Raw genomic sequence first — 7680 nt, 5'->3', positions numbered from 1 at the left:
CTTTTATACGTGATTCTACGACGATGTGATGGGCGTGGAATTCTTGGACACTGGACAGTTGTCATGTATTATTGGATGCTCCACATGTGGGCATGGCACAGCGGCACACTGTTGTATTTGATTCTGGCGTTGTTTGAAGGTTCAAACGATGCATTCATGGCCCTTTGATCATCTGTTGGAATCTCAGAATGAAACACCTGTGCAGGCCGTCCGTTGCAGCAAAGACACCCGACAGTGTATAAATGGACATTTTGTCATACTGTCGAGACAGTTACATCGATATTACTGCTGCGAATTAAGTACTTGATTATTTTCCTTTCTAATTAATTTATGTCTCAAATGAAGTGCATTTTACACGAATGCACGTAATGTTTGAGCAAATGTGGGTATATAACATGTGATGTATTTCTTTATAGAATGGCACATTTCTCGTCTCCTGCAAGGTTTATCAGCATAGATGACCCCGAGGTGGACTCCATCAGGAGCCAGTGCCAGGTGTTGAGTGTAAGTATTTGTAATTGCAATCGTAAATGTTTGTATTGTATTGACTGTTAACATGATAAAAATAAGAAACAATGTTATTTATATTGCATAACAAGATCGTGGTATTATATAAGAGCCAAATACGATGTCACTTGAATGAAGTGAGCATGTACCATTTTTGCATATGTGTATAAATTGTAGTAATGTATGAATCTTACAAAAATGTTGTTACTAAAACCAATTGCAAACAGTGTACTGTTACACAGTTAAGTATCATGCTCATTTGTTAATGTCTTCAGGTAAAGGTTGTAATAAGCTATTTAAAACACTGTCGTTAATGATAGCGTCTAGTATTGCAAATAATCTAATTTTTATTGTATTTGTGCAGTATTCATGCAGAGATCGCAGTGTGCCCAGGGTTGAATTAAATCAACAATGTGTGGAGGTGAGCCATGACATTATGGCCTATGTGACCAGGGAGATGGAGCAGAAGGAACGGGAGGAACTCGTGAGCAGGAGACAAAGGGCTGAAATTGCCAAATATAAATTTGGTCTCCAACAAGCTCTGCTAAGAGCTGAGGTGGCTGAGGCAACGTGTCTTTTTGTTGAAGATGGTGAGAAAGTTCATGCATAAATGTATTGTTTTCAATTTCTGATCTATTAATGTGGATTTGTGTGTATCACTAAAACGTGTGATGTTTACAATATACAGAAAAAAGAGAATGTGGCACCCAAACCGGAGAAGAGGAGACAAGTGCCTCCCCCTAGATGTAAAGTGTGTATTTTTGTAAATTTTTTCATCGGTGTTTGTAAATTTGTTGGAAGTTATCGAAATAAATTATATATTAGACAATTTCTCTTGTTTTTTTTTGCTCATCAACTACTACACAAACCTGCACACATAATATTCCACCTTTTAAAGGGAGACACTGGTGCCCACGTAATTCTGTAGAAATGGAAGTAAACACACACACACACATATATATATACAGTGTAATGGTGTTCCAAAACTACAATTTCAGCAAGTAGAAAATGAGATTATTGTTGAACAAAACAAATATGCAATATTTACTTGATGTCTTTAATGTCATAATGGACTATCAAATATAGAAAATATATAAAAATGAGTATCTAAAATGTATTTTCTCTTTAATCTACTTCAGTACTTCCTGTCAATATATGAAACAAGAGTGAATGCAGAGTTTCAGCACACCTGAAGATACACAGGTGCGTAGGAAGCAGGTGTAGCCAACAAAGTGTTCAAAAAGAGGTTCCTGCACACTGTGTTGCTCTCATTCATTAGTTTATTTAGGTAACGTTTCAGTCCGTTTGACCTTCATCAGAAATATTAGCTAGACCTAATATGTCTGATGAAGGTAGACCTAATATGCTAGACTTAATATGTCTGATGAAGGTAGACCTAGTATGCTAGACCTAATATGTCTGATGAAGGTCCAACGGACCGAAACGTTACCTAACTAAAGTAATGAATGAGAGCCACACAGTGTGTGGGAACCTCTTGTTGTATATAATATATGAAACAAACCATGAAAATTTTTTTGACAAAAATATAAAATATAATATATCTACTAACAGAGTCTGAGAAATCTCTATTTGAAATATATAACCTCAGGGTACATCAACATGAGCATATGAGTATATGGCTGAAATGGATGCAGCATGTGGCTCAAATGCACAAAGAAGGACATTTTGATGACATTCTGACACTTATGGAAACATCAACACATGAACTTCTACACTTAGGGGGCTGTATGTAAGATTGTGGCTATTGTGGCTGTTGCTGTGCCTGCTCATCACATCTGTGCTTGAATTGTTGCTCTGACATCGCTTTTCCTTGCTGGAAACAAGGACATCAGTTTTGGTGTCCTTTCACCTCCCTTCTGGCACCTTCCTCTCCTGAAAGAGAGATATGAAAGAAGAGACAAAAGAACCAGTGACAACAAAAACTGAAGTGCATACTTAAGTATAACTGTGAAACATACAGTAGTTGTTTACAGTCCTTAATGTGTTTAACACAAAAAATCCAAATACTCACCTGTGAGACATTAAACAAGGTAGGCCACCTGTGCTTCATGTCACTGATGCGCATTTGTATGTCGTATGTTCCTCTATGTGCAAAAGTTCTCCACATCAAGTCCTTAATGACTGGGCTGTCTCTCTTCTTTAATTGGTGATTAGTTGGTTTTGGTTCAGCTCCTGGAGGATAGCGAGGAAGAATACCACTTCACCACTGTTCCATGTTTTAAGGGAGCAAGGACATGTTAAATGAAGACAGGGTACTTACAGCCACATCCATAAATACTGTGCTTGACTTGGTAATGCTTGAGAAGCTCCCCTTTTGAAGTATCCTCCAATGTGCAGCGCCTACATTGCCAGGCCACGGGCCGCCACCTTAAAAAGGAGCATAAACAGTGTCAGGATGGTTTGTTTTTGAAAGGTTTTCATAAATCCAGATCCAGTAGTACTTTCTGGAACACCTCAAGACTGTATTAGAGGGGCGTTGGGTACCTCTTAAGATCCTTAAGAGTGCAGAGGATAGTGCTGCCCTCAATCACTATGCCGACATCAACTGACCCATCTTTCCGCAACAGGTAAATCGCCATCACTTCATCTGCCATCTGCTCTTGAATGCTGGTTGATCCATCCCCAGCATCCTGCAGACATTGTAAAGGCAGCTGTTAAATGCTCACGTTAAACGTGCATCTCACAAGACAAGTAGCACCTCCTGTCTTCTAATGTCCACAGCTGCTTTACACCATACAAAAAACAGCTCCATCTTGGTGTGCAGTAAAGATAAATTAACTGTAAATATAAATGTACTGCTGCTGTGCACTTCGAGATTACATTTGGCCAAACCTTGAAAATCATGAAAAGTACGGTAGTATACCAACCTCAAAGTCCTTGAAAAGGGCACTAGCATGTTCAGCAAGATAGTCAATAAGGAATCGGATGACAACGTCCCTTGTCTGCTCACGTTGGATTCCATCTGCCGGACAGAAACATTGAAGCAGTGCTTTGATTCACAGGAAAAACTTAAGTCTCAAACATTTCAATAGAATTTGCATGAGAGGGAAGTTTGTAAGTAGTGATGTCAGCAAAAAAACTAAAACCTAAAAATTTGCCAGGCGCATGAATATAAGTGGATATTGTGGTGCGGTGTGCAAAGGATGTGAGAGATTGAGGCACAGAAAATTAAGGAAGAAAAACCAAAAACTGTTTAAAAGGGGCTGTATGTAAGATTGTGGCTATTGTAGCTGTTGCTGGAGTGAAATAAAAAACAATCTGTATTGCAACTAGCAGCAGGAATGAAGCGGCAGTATCTGTTGTCACAGTGATATCTATTCAGGCTTCTGTGGCTTAAGCGGGTAGGATGGACGGGTATTTTGCTTCTTACTATCAGTCACAGTAACTAAAAGCAGAGGTCATGTCACTCAGGTGCTGTGCTGGTTATTGTTTCACTTTCACCGCCCTGACATTGTGTCTGTGCGCTGTGCACCTACAGAAGGCTTGTTGTCACATCTTTATTTCAAATGAATATGTTTTCTTAGTCTCTGATGACAGACATATTTTGCGATATTTTATTTACTTGATGTGCATTTTGTACATACGTACAGCTCCTTTGAGAAAGAATGGAGGAAAGGATGAGTAATAAATAGGAGGGAGAGTCAGAAAAGATAAATGTCAGCTGTATGATGTGAACAGAGAATGGAGAGAAATGTGAATGAGACAGGTGGAATGATGACTATTGCAGGTAAGGTACAAATTTAATAGGTGGAGGATGGTTTTAATACCTGAAGTAGAATGTTCGTCTGTGCTTGAATTGTTGCTCTGACATCGCTTTTCCTTGCTGGAAACAAGGACATCAGTTTTGGTGTCCTTTCACCTCCCTTCTGGCACCTTCCTCTCCTGAAAGAGAGATATGAAAGAAGAGACAAAAGAACCAGTGACAACAAAAAGTGAAGTGCATACTTAAGTATAACTGTGAAACATACAGTAGTTGTTTACAGTCCTTAATGTGTTTAACACAAAAGATCCAAATACTCACCTGTGAGACATTAAACAAGGTAGGCCACCTGTGCTTCATGTCACTGATGCTCATGTGTATGTCGTATGTTCCTCTATGTGCAAAAAATTCTGCACATGAAGTCCTTAATGACTGGGCTGTCTCTCTTCTTTAATTGGTGATTAGTTGGTTTTGGTTCAGCTCCTGGAGGATAGCGAGGAAGAATACCACTTCACCACTGTTCCATGTTTTAAGGGAGCAAGGACATCTTAAATGAAGACAGGGTACTTACAGCCACATCCATAAATACTGTGCTTGACTTGGTAATGCTTGAGAAGCTCCCCTTTTGAAGTATCCTCCAATGTGCAGCGCCTACATTGCCAGGCCACGGGCCGCCACCTTAAAAAGGAGCATAAACAGTGTCAGGATGGTTTGTTTTTAAAGTGCTGTCCAATTTCATGTACATCGTTTTTGGATTGCGTTTTAAATCCACAGTTCTAAAGAAAGAATTATAATGCACATTCATTCATGCATTCATTTTCGATTGCTCATCCTCACAAGGGTCGCGAGGGGTGCTGGAGCCTATCCCAGCTGTCTTCGGGCGTGATGCAGGGTACACCCTGGACTGGTGGCCAGCCAATCACAGGGCACATATAGACAAACAACCATTACCACCCACATTCATACCTATGGACAATTTGAAGTGGCCAATTAACTTAGCATGTTTTTGGAATGTGGGAGGAAACCGTAGTACCCGGAGAAAACCCACGCATGCACGGGGAGAACATGCAAACTCCACACAGAGATGGCCGAGTGTAGAATTGAACTGGCATCTTTTAGCTGTGAGGTCTGCACGCTAATCACTCGCCTGCCAAAAATGCACATTGACATTAATTATATCTCCAAATATAATTACAGGAAAACATGCAGTAATTCATAATTCGAATTAATATTTCGTATATAAAACCATGAATAAATAATTTTAATGAATAATGTCGCCCATCTCTGTGTGGAGTTTGCATGTTCTCCCCGTGCATACGTGGGTTTTCTCCGGGTACTCCGGTTTCCTCCCACATTCCAAAAACATGCAAATTTAATTCCAAGTAGACTCCAGCACCCCCCGCGACCTTCGTGGGGGTGAGCGGTAGAAAACGAATGTTGAATACTCTTGTACTATAATTGTAATGAGCTCCGGAAGTACCTCGGCTGTTCCCACAAGAGCTTCCCATCGGAGCATATCGACATCACGTCATGTTACAAAAACAATGTAAAACTAAGCAAAACACGGCGTACACACATAAAGAGAGCGCGGTTAAAAGCTTAACTTTTTCGGTTCGATGGTCCGTTACCTGTTAAAGTATGTTCGCCCAACGAACCATGTTAGCTGAGCAATTTGGTGGCTAGCAAACATAGCTAAAGTTAGCTTACGCACAACAGAATAGCGGTGACATTAAAAAAACAACACCCAGCGTATTTGAAGGAAGACGGGGTCGCTATTAGTTTAAAAATTGCAAGTGCTGTACTTACCGATGTATTGTCGTCCATATAACTTGCCGTGCTTCGATACCTTCGGGCTGTTGTGTTGCCGGAAACTGTACCATAGACCTCTCATAACTCCACCCCTTTGGCCGCGAAGGGGGCACGTCATGACGGTCTACGTCACCAAGCTTAAGCGCTGGACTTAAGCATTTATTTATGTAAGCGATTAAATGATTTTCAGAGGTTTTACTAAGTTAGTAAACTTTATTATTGTTATATTTAATAAGGCTCTGGGTCATTTTCTGAGTGTAGTATTTTGTACATCATTCTAATCGGTCAGATCCTTTCGACAACCATTTGTTTACGTTTTATTCTGAAGCAGTGCGTTGCGGTGTGTGGAATGCATTGGAACATTTTGCTCTTTATGGAAAAGTGGTTGGCTCTTAAAAGAGCCGTTGTGGTGAATCTACTGCAGATTTGCAGCGATTTCTCGGCGGAAGTTGAGATAGAGCGTCTCATTTCCCCTCTCGTTGATATGGCAACCGTCGGCAAGCAAGTCGTGGACGGAGATGTTGGAATGCGGGATGCGCTTCATGCCGCGTTGTCGTAGGAAGCCGCCAAGGACTCGGTTAATCCTTTTCCTCGCATTGTCCAGTCCACGTTCTGTGGGTGCCGTCTGGTAACGTCAGTTCCAACGGGGCAAGATATCCGAAAACATCACCACTGTGCCGGGTAGCAAGTGGATGATGTAGTCGAGATCCGCCATCATTTTAAGGAGAAGCCGGCGGCAATTTTGGCCGCCGAAGCCAAAACTATTGCCGCCAAGGTGTATGAGCAGCAACTGTGGAGGTGTCGCTCCCGTTTGCAGCTTCTGGTGTATAAAAGGCACCAGATGCTCCCACCTCCTGCCGCCTTGTCCATGCCAGGTGACTTGGCAAGGGAGGCCGAAATTCGGATCTCGGCGGTGCAGCCTGACGTGTCTTTCCAGCCGGGTCACAATGGAGCTGCCGATGAGCCACAACGTTGTCCTCTGCGTCCCGTTCATCGTTATGCCGATAGTTGCACTTGCAGCTTATTTATACAGTGAGCACGCAATGCCATTGGTTAGTTTTCCCTCCGTTCGTCCACGTAAACATTGTTTGGTTTAATTCAATTTCAAATTACATTCATTCCGCCAATAGCTGATCGATTGATAGGTGAGTGGGGCACGATTGGTCAATTTAAAAAATATTGACCCGCCCAACTTTCACATTACATTCAATCAGACGATCGCTGATAGGTTGTTTGTTTGGTGACTTACGATTGGTCATTTATCCAAAGGCGGAGCCTGACAGGTTGGTTTTGTGAGCTACGATTGGTCAGTTCTTCCACGGTGTGGTGCACGGTGCTATAAATGCTGCTTCGCGTGCCCGCTTCCCCCCCCTTTCTGCTCGACCGAACAGAAAACTTTTCGAGAGAACGCTTTTTGCATTGCCTCAGACAAAGACAAAGACAAAGGACCTAAATTCGACGGAAACTGCAGTTTGCCATTGTGTTGGACTTCATCTGCTGACATAGAGGTGAGTTTTTTTTTAATAGACTTAGTAAACTGAAATATATTCATTTGTAAGAATGAGCGCCATCGCAGGAATGCACGTCCGGTTGGAGCTTAACTCCATTTTGTTTTTTCTTCGGCTTTTTCTCCACATGTGTAT

General features: G+C 41.5%; 1 long non-coding RNA gene across 2 annotated transcripts; it reads right to left on the bottom strand.

The window, feature by feature from the left end:
• Window positions 1-284: 284 nt before the first annotated feature.
• Window positions 285-6127, bottom strand: LOC131111066 (uncharacterized). 2 transcript variants are annotated; one of them, XR_009121085.1, is made up of 8 exons: window positions 6035-6127; window positions 4800-4906; window positions 4296-4711; window positions 3396-3490; window positions 3013-3158; window positions 2789-2895; window positions 2540-2700; window positions 285-2400 (listed from the first exon to the last, which is right to left on the bottom strand). It is a non-coding gene; the product is annotated as an uncharacterized LOC131111066 (long non-coding RNA). The 2 variants fall into 2 exon arrangements; XR_009121084.1 differs by having other exon boundaries at window positions 285-2700.
• Window positions 6128-7680: the final 1553 nt, after the last annotated feature.

Source organism: Doryrhamphus excisus, unplaced genomic scaffold (assembly GCF_030265055.1).
Source record: "Doryrhamphus excisus isolate RoL2022-K1 unplaced genomic scaffold, RoL_Dexc_1.0 HiC_scaffold_24, whole genome shotgun sequence".
Classification (NCBI taxonomy): domain Eukaryota; kingdom Metazoa; phylum Chordata; class Actinopteri; order Syngnathiformes; family Syngnathidae; genus Doryrhamphus; species Doryrhamphus excisus.
The sequence above is the reverse complement of the archived record's forward strand: the minus strand, read 5'-3'. Positions and strand labels throughout refer to the sequence as shown.